This window comes from Mesoplodon densirostris, chromosome 10, assembly GCF_025265405.1.
Source record: "Mesoplodon densirostris isolate mMesDen1 chromosome 10, mMesDen1 primary haplotype, whole genome shotgun sequence".
NCBI lineage: Eukaryota > Metazoa > Chordata > Mammalia > Artiodactyla > Ziphiidae > Mesoplodon > Mesoplodon densirostris.
The window spans coordinates 27,752,142-27,760,613 of NC_082670.1; the positions used below are offsets into that span (position 1 = coordinate 27,752,142).

The following is an 8,472-nucleotide window of genomic DNA, read 5'->3' on the forward strand; positions in this document are numbered from 1 at the left end:
GCCAGCCATTTCTCCTTAGCTAAAAATGATTGTTTCCGCACTCCAAACACTTTCAATGATATGTGTGTGTGTGTGTGTGTGTGTGTGTGTGTAAGTAATATGAATATAAGAGTGTATAGGACTTGTTATTTCCCTTATTTGCTCAATAGCAAATATGGAACCTATTTTCTAAATAGGTCTCACTTTTACCTGCTTTGTACATTTAAATGAGAAAGGGAATCTGAGAGACCCTGAAATTATCCTTCCTTCACCTCTCATAAGCTTTATATCGAATACATGAAGGAACCTACCTCCTTGTCCTTCAAAAATGTGCTCAGGTTTATGAAACTTGAAAAAGTGACAGATTGTTTATTAAGTCATTTAATCACTAACACATCTCCTCTCTTTCTCAACTAGTGAGATATTACTCCAGCTGCTAGGAAAGTTAATAAGCTCATAACTAAGTGATTGAGGAGAACTGTAATACATCTGTGACTGTCTTATAATGCAGGGTAAATAAGCTGGGAATTATCTCCTGGCACTCAGGCTGCCGGGAGACAGCAATCTTCTCTTTCTGGTTCCACCAGACTTGTTTCATGTAAATTTTGCTGGCCCTTGCCAGGGAATACAGATTTAGAGGGCAAGGAGATTGAGGGCTTCAGAACACTTTACTTTTGGGATTCTGCCCCCAGAACAACTCCAAGTATAAAACAGGTAATGCTTTCAATTTAAGATTTAAGATGTGCACACATTCACAGTAATTTCATCTTTGTCTGCTTCCATGCGGCATTCAGAATCTTTTCCAGTGCACATCTAATTTTTAGACCAGTGTGGGGGCATCAAGAATCAAACTGTTGATCATCAGAGTTATAAGGATACAGTCTCATGTCATTTACTTTACTTGGTTTAAACTCCCTTTTCTATGCCTTTTCTCTGGATTCTTTTATTCTTATCTCCAACCTTTAGCGAAGGGTTCACACCCTCTGTGTCTGCAGTGTGTGCAGTGTACAGTTCTAGGAGTTGCTCAAGTCTATGCACAACTGTACAATGAGCCTACTCACTCCCAGTTACCAGCATGGGTGGCTCCTGCCCAAGGTAAATGATCGTATCAGGTTGACAATACACAGGACTGCAGTTCAACTGGACAAGAGCAGAATCAAACTGAGTGTTTCTTTCTTTATTATTTTTTTTTACTGACAGATCCTGCCTCGGGTTTATTTGTACAAATAGCCCAGGAGGACACCAGCCCCATGCAGACAGCAGCCCAGGGGTCACACCAGTCCTTCTGTCCTCACATTGGCAGATAAGGCTTCCACTCTGGAGCCTTTGAGCAGGCCTGGGCACCTTTGGGAGCCTGAACCTGAGCTGGAGTTGGAGCTGCAGCTGCACCAGCAGCTGTGGCCTTGGCCTTGGTTTGAGCCTTGGCCTGGGACTTTGGCCGGCAGAGCCTGAGACCCGTGGCAATGCAGGCACAAGCACGTTTCCCGAGCTTGGGGTGAGCAGTGTAGGCAAGTCAACTGAGCTTGTGGCTGCCGCCTGTTGGGATCTTGGGCTTGAAATCCTTGGGCTTTAAGAGAGCCTTGATAGCCTCAGCAGTGCACTCATGGCCTTGGCATTGTTGGCCTGCGTCTTCTTCAGGCCCTTCTTGTGCTTCTTGGCCAAGCACATGTTCCTCAGGAACTTGGGGTCCACCCCCTTAGGAGATTCATATCGTTGGGATCAGGGTTTCTTGATGCTGTTTCTGTGCTGTTTTGGGGACTGGTTGTGCATGGTGTGGTTCTTGGACTTGGCCATGTCTGCACCTGCAGGACAAAAGTGGAGATCGGAGTTGGGGTCTCACTGGGCTGGGCCCTAGATCCTGAAACCCCTGGGACCGGAAGAGAAAGAGCCAAACTGAGTGTTTCTTCTTTTACATTTTTTTCACAGAAGCAACTTTTGCTCTCACCAGCACTTGAAACCACAAATGTGGTTCTAGTCCTGACATGTCCATTCTTGGTGATGAGACCTTTTCCAGCTACTGTATTCCTAACTTCTAGCTCAGAATAAGGAGCTCAGGTACATAATATGTCTAAAGTAAAATAAGCCATTCTGCTGACTTTAATTGAGCAGTTGCTTTGTGCCAGGTGCTGTGCTGGCTGGCTCTGATACTGCTAATACTTGGAGAAATACAAATGACTGATTTTGTGTGAGAACTTCAGTCCTCAAAGAAGGTACCTGGGGTCTTAGAATTGACCCCTCAGCAGGTGGGAGTGCCAGTCTTGGCTTAACTATGTTGGTGAAACCTTAGACATCCAAAGGGCTTTTGAATTTTTGTGTTTGTTGGAAATTCAATGTATTTCACTTAAAATATATTAAATTATTCCTCTCAATATTTAATACTGCTTATATAATTAATAAATAGAAACTAATTTTTTTTTTTTTTTTTTTTTTTTTTTTTTTTTTGCGGTACGCGGGCCTCTCACTGTTGTGGCCTCTCCCGTTGCGGAGCACAGGCTCCGGATGCGCAGGCTCAGCGGCCATGGCTCACGGGCCCAGCCGCTCCGCGGCATATGGGATCCTCCCGGACCGGGGCACGAACCCGTATCCCCTGCATCGGCAGGCGGACTCTCAACCACTGCGCCACCAGGGAGGCCCAGAAACTAATATTTTGTAAAGCTAAATCTCTTAAGAATTTAAACATTGCAAACTGAACTAGTCAAATTCTTCTAAACATATCAGTAACATTGAGTCTCACATACCACCTTCTCTCTCCTAAGTGCTTTCAGCAACATAAACTCAGATAAGACAAACAAAAGTCATAACAATAGTTACAAAATTTGTTTTTGTACATATGCTTAACTTTTACAAAACACTAATACTAAATTTGATTGATTTCTCATATAAATTTATTTTATGTCTTGGGGTAACAGAATCCTTTATTTTTGTGATTTCAAAAGAAATTGATTCAAAAGAAAAAGATTATTATTTTGCACTAGTCAAGGTTGCAGTATCCGGACTGGGCCAGTGACTGCTGTACTGCCCTCCTTCTCATAGTAACAGTTCACTGGTTATGTCACTGTGATTCTCTGGTCTGAGCTTTCACTTGGAACCCTTGCCTCTTTCATTCCCTCCAACCATCTAACTACTCTGAGTCAATGTATTGTGTCTCAGTTTACTATGGCTGCAAACCTATCCCAGACCTAAGAAAGCTTCTTGAGCTCTCAGCAGTGTTTGCTTCCTCACCGCCACCTCTCAGTTGCTGCTTCCGTCCCACTAAAATCTCATCGGGAAGAAAACCATGACATCAGGCAAGCATGTCTGCAGTGGAGCCTGTTCTGCAGCAGCTTATCGTTGGCCCCCTACACTATCAGGTAGTTCTGTAATATCACACCTTTATAACTGCCTAGTGAATGTAGCCAACCAGCAAAGAGGAACTACTCCCTGTGGAGGAAAAACCTTAGGGGCCAGAGGAACTGATTAGCAAAGAGAGAAGTAAGGTCATTTCTTGCTTGCCTCAAAGCAGGGTATTATGCCCAAAAAGCCCTTGCCTTTGGGTAGCCTCTTTTTTTCTTTTTAAATTTATTTTATTCAAGTATAGTTGATTTACAATGTTGTGTTAATTTCTGCTGTATAGCAAAGTGATTCAGTTGTACATACATATATGTTCTTTTTCATATTCTTTTCCATTATGGTCTATCACTGAATATTGAATATAGTTCCGTGTGCTGTACAGTAGGACCTTGTTGTTTATCTGTTTTATATATAGTAGTGTGTATCTCCTGATCCCAAACTCCTACTTTATCCCTCCCCCACCCCCTTTTCCCTTTGGTAACCATAAGTTTGTTTTCTGTGTCTGTGAGTCTATTTCTGTTTTGTAAATAGGTTCATTTGTGTCATATTTTAGATTCCACATATAAGTGATACCATATGGTATTTATCTTTCGCTGTCTGACTTACCTCACTTAGTATGATAATCTCTAGTTCCATCCATGTTGCTTCAAATGGCATTATTTCATTTTCTCCCCCCTCAGGTTGTCTTTTTGTATGTTGTCTTTTTGTTTTGTTTAGCCTCATTTTTTTTTAATTGGAAAAATTTGAAGGAATATAAGGGGAGAGGAAGTGATGAATTGTTTTTCCTACTGAAATTTTTTAAAAAAGGAGGAAAATATAAAAAGGGAGGGATTACGTTAAAGTGTATATATACATTCCCAATCAACTCTAAGGACATATAACAATTAAACATAAGAGGCTTAATTCTTGCCAGTAAGTATAAGGGAAAAGATGTTCCTTCTTCCTTTTTCTCAGAACATTTTCTTTTGTAAACTTATAAACTCTTTCTCTGCACCTTTGAGATGTGTGTACATCTTTTTAAAAATGCCTGTTATGTTACTGAACCAAATTTGGGTCCATTTGCCGGACGTTCAGCAGTGCCAATCGGGGTTGTGGCAAAGGAAAGTATAGCATTTATTGCAAGGCCAAGCAAGGAGATCACGCAGCTTATGCTCAAAAGACCTGAATTCCCCAATGGCTTTCACAGAAGGGCTTTTAAAGACAGAGTGAGGGAGAGGGTCGCAGGATGCATGATCAGCTTGTGCACAGTTCTCTGACTGGTTGATGGTGAGGTAACAGGGTGATGTTTTGGGAATCTCAGTCGTCAACCTTCTGGATCCAACCGGTCTGGGGTTATGTGCTGGTGGTGAGCATGCAGTTAACTTCTTCCACCTGGTAGGGGTTTTAGTACCTGCAAAACAACTCAAGGATATGGCCCTGGATATTATCTATAGCCCTTGAGGAGGAACAAAAGGCCCTTGACTTTGTTTTATGGCTACACTATGATTATTTTGTCTTGCATGACTGCTTTCCTTTGTTTTCTGCATTTTCTCACTTCTCTGATTAAATTTATTCTTTGGAACTAGGGGAAGACCTAGGAGGCAAAAGGTTTTCTATAAACAAGAGGTGAGAGACACGGGGGTCTTTCTCCAGGAAGGCCCTACAGGGTCCTGCTCTGTTTCCATTGCAAGTTTTACAAGTCAGGAATGGCTTCCTCAAGGACCTGAGAGTCATCACATCAAGGGAGACAGCACCCTGTCTCCAAGTTTCTATGGGAGGATAGGAGCCTTACAGGGTAGGCATCTTGCTCTCTACTTTGAACTCACTACTCTTCTCTGACCGGCACAGACTCAACCACACTTCTAAGAATGCAGCTTAGGACATGCTGCTGTAGAACCCATAGTAAATAGTCACCTTAGCCTTTTTTGGTGGTCAACTAAAACTTTTTTTTTTTTTTTTTTTTTTGCGGTACGCGGGCCTCTCACCGTTGTGGCCTTTCCCGTTGCGGAGCACAGGCTCCGGGCACACAGGCTCAGCGGCCATGGCTCATGGGCCCAGCTGTTCCGCGGCATGTGGGATCTTCCCAGACCGGGGCATGAACCCGTGTCCCCTGCATCGGCAGGCGGACTCTCAACCACTGTGCAACCAGGGAAGCCCCAACTAAAACTTTTTAAGCAATTTTTGTTTTCACATGTATTTTGCCAAACCAGATATCATCCATTCGGAATTAAGAAAGTTGCTTTTCTTTTTTTTTTTTTTTTTGCAGCCCTGTGAGAACCTATCCCATCCTGTGCAAATAGGCTCATTATTCCAGTGCACTGAGCTAATTTTTAAGCTTTATTTTATCCCTCAATAGGTTAATCATTCCTCCTAGATTTGTGCCACTCTGCATATGTAGTGAGCATAACTTATACTCATTTACATTTGGATAAAGATACTGAGCAAGATTACTAAGAAGCTTTTTCAGCCTGTGATGTAAAGCCGTCTGTCAGGTGGAACAACTTTCTCTTTATAGATATATTTTGCAGAATAGTGGTACCACCAGCTGTAAATCTGGTTGACCGTATTATTTTTCAGTTGATATTTAATCTTCTTCAAAAGATAGGAAACATGTCCTTTTGCACTGAAATGAAGATCCTTTCTGCCTATATTCCCCTGCTCCAATAGGAAGTGGACAGGCTAGGAATAATTTCTTCTTAATGAAATCCTATCATTACTTAATGGTTATTTTGTGCTCTTAACCATCTGTTTTAAAATGCATTCTAGAATATTTTCATAAATTAATGGCAAGCTTACTTGTCTAACTACATTTATTTTTCCTCTCCATGAGAACTGGAAAATTTAACACCTTTAACTTTTACTTACACTGTTATTCTTCATGGGTTGTAAATGATTGCAATGGTGGCTCTGAACATACCTGCAAGTTATGTTAGTATCTTGAAGGAAAAGATATTTAGCTCCACAACTCAGACTTTTTGCCTCTTTGTTCATTGTGGTATCCCCAGAGTCTAGGACAGAGCTGGGCACCAAGTAGGTGCTCAGAATATATACATGTTGAATTTGAACAAAGGAAAGATGATGGACTTTGGGGTTATGTAGATCTGGGTTCAGTCCTGGGTTTTTGCCACTTAACCACCAGAGTGGATTTTTTAAACAGTGGTTTAAGCCTTTATTATTTTTTTTATAAATGCACCTATTATGCTATTAAAATGTTCCTGCTCTCTGGTATTGTATATTATTGGGGATTGTGGGAGGCACTGTTAAAAACAAGACAAAAAGACTCCCAAAATGTAGTCGCTTATGCTAAGCCCCACATCACCAAACCGAGACTTAATTACATTTTCAGCTCTCCCAGAAATGGAATCTTAAACCAGTCATTCAGGAATCACCTTATCGGCACTAGTTAGGTCATCTACCTGATTGACCCCTGTGTCATCCCATAAAGGAAAGTAACCTTGCCATAACAATCCACTTTTTTTTGCCCAGTACAACTTCTTCTTCCTGCTTCCTGGTAAAAGTGTTCCATTTTTTACAGCTCCTTGGAGCTCCTTTCTATTGACACCATGCCCCGTAGAGTTAACAGAAGCCAGTAACTAATAGAGATTCTTGAACAGCAGGTAAGGGAACAGGTTGTTAAAAAAAACTACTTGGCTTGTAAATGACCTTCCCAGCTTCACGCAGCCCAGTTGTTTTACAGGAACTTGGGTGTCAGCTCCTGGCCTGTGCGAACCGGCTGGGGCTAAAACTGGGCCTGTGTAGACATCTGAGGAATAGCTTTTTACATTAGAGCACTGGAAAACACCACCCTCAGATCATGCTAACCCCTCCATCTTGAATATGGAGAAGCAAGTAATGCAGATGAACCTGCTCAGAACACCAGTTACCCCACATTTTCCCTGCCTCCAATCACTTCTCCCCATGCCTAAGTCCACCCTGCTTGTCCCACAAATATCCCAACCCCCTCGCCTTCTGGGAGGCAGATCTGAGACTCCTTCTGTATCCTCACTTGGCTGCTTTGTTAATAAACTCTTGGCTGTAAACCTCTGCATCTCAGCATTTGCCTTGCTATGCGTTGGGCAAATGGACCTGGTTTGTAACCACTGCCTACTAGATTGGATGCTGCTCAATTCGCGAATCATTGAGTAAAGCCAGTAAGACCTTTAAAATTTACTCCGTTGATTTTTTTTTTTTTTTTTTTTACAACACGGAGAAGCACTGCTCAGATCCCTCTTGAGGAAAGGACTCCCTGTCCACCTACTAGGAACATAGCTATCTGAGAGCCTCCAGCTGTTCACAGTTTTAGGGTCTGCTTCAGCTTTTGGGCCGTGGTCACACTTTATTTTTGGGGGGGGGGGCAGCTCCTGGCTAATGATGAGCAAGGAGGTGGTAACAGAGCTTCATCATTTCTCCCATGAAAAACTTCTCTAACAAGCAGTCTTTGCTCCAGAGCTTTGGCGGGGCAGGGGGCACTGTCCGGTGTGCATTGCAGTCTGATGGCTTCTCCCGCCAGGAAATTCCTTCCTTCCCTTCTGCCTCTGAGTAACTCCTACTCCCTTGAGCTCTTAGATCAAACATCACTCCCTCAGGAATACCTTCCTACCTAGGACAAAGTAGGAAGCACTTTCTCTTGGTTAAATTTTATTTTTGCAATTATTTGATTAATGTATCTTTCTTACATTAGCCTGCAAGTCTGTTGTGTCTATTTTTGCTCACTACTGCATTGCCTTGCCCTTGGCCAGCACTATGAGCAATAGTTATTAAAATAATCAGTAAACGTTTCCTGGTTGAGGTTGTAGAGTGCAAATACTGTAAAGGATTTTGACCTGTAACTTCATACACCAACTGGTCATGAAAGGTTTGATGTTTAGAATGAAATATTTCAAGACTTTTTGGACTAGAGCTTAGTTGATAATGCAAAAGATTATGTAGAAGAATGAGATGATGAAGATAAAGAATTTAGGTAGGATATTAATAGGAGTGCGGAAAAGGCAATGAAGACAGGAAAAATTGGAGAGGAAGTGCATCAGAGCTTAGTGAGTACTGAATGTGAGAGGCAAACAAAATGTTTTGTTACTTAAAAAAGAAAAAGACAGAGACTAAAGTTAGTGAGAGCGGAGGTTTCTCCTGGATGAGGTCTAACCACCTAGTGGTTTTTCATTTACCCTGTCATCCTCTGTGGTGCTG

The 8,472-nt window shown here is 42.1% G+C and overlaps 1 pseudogene; it reads right to left on the reverse strand.

The window, feature by feature from the left end:
* Window positions 1-1,270: 1,270 nt before the first annotated feature.
* LOC132497881 (large ribosomal subunit protein eL29-like) lies at window positions 1,271-1,773 on the reverse strand (annotated as a pseudogene).
* Window positions 1,774-8,472: the final 6,699 nt, after the last annotated feature.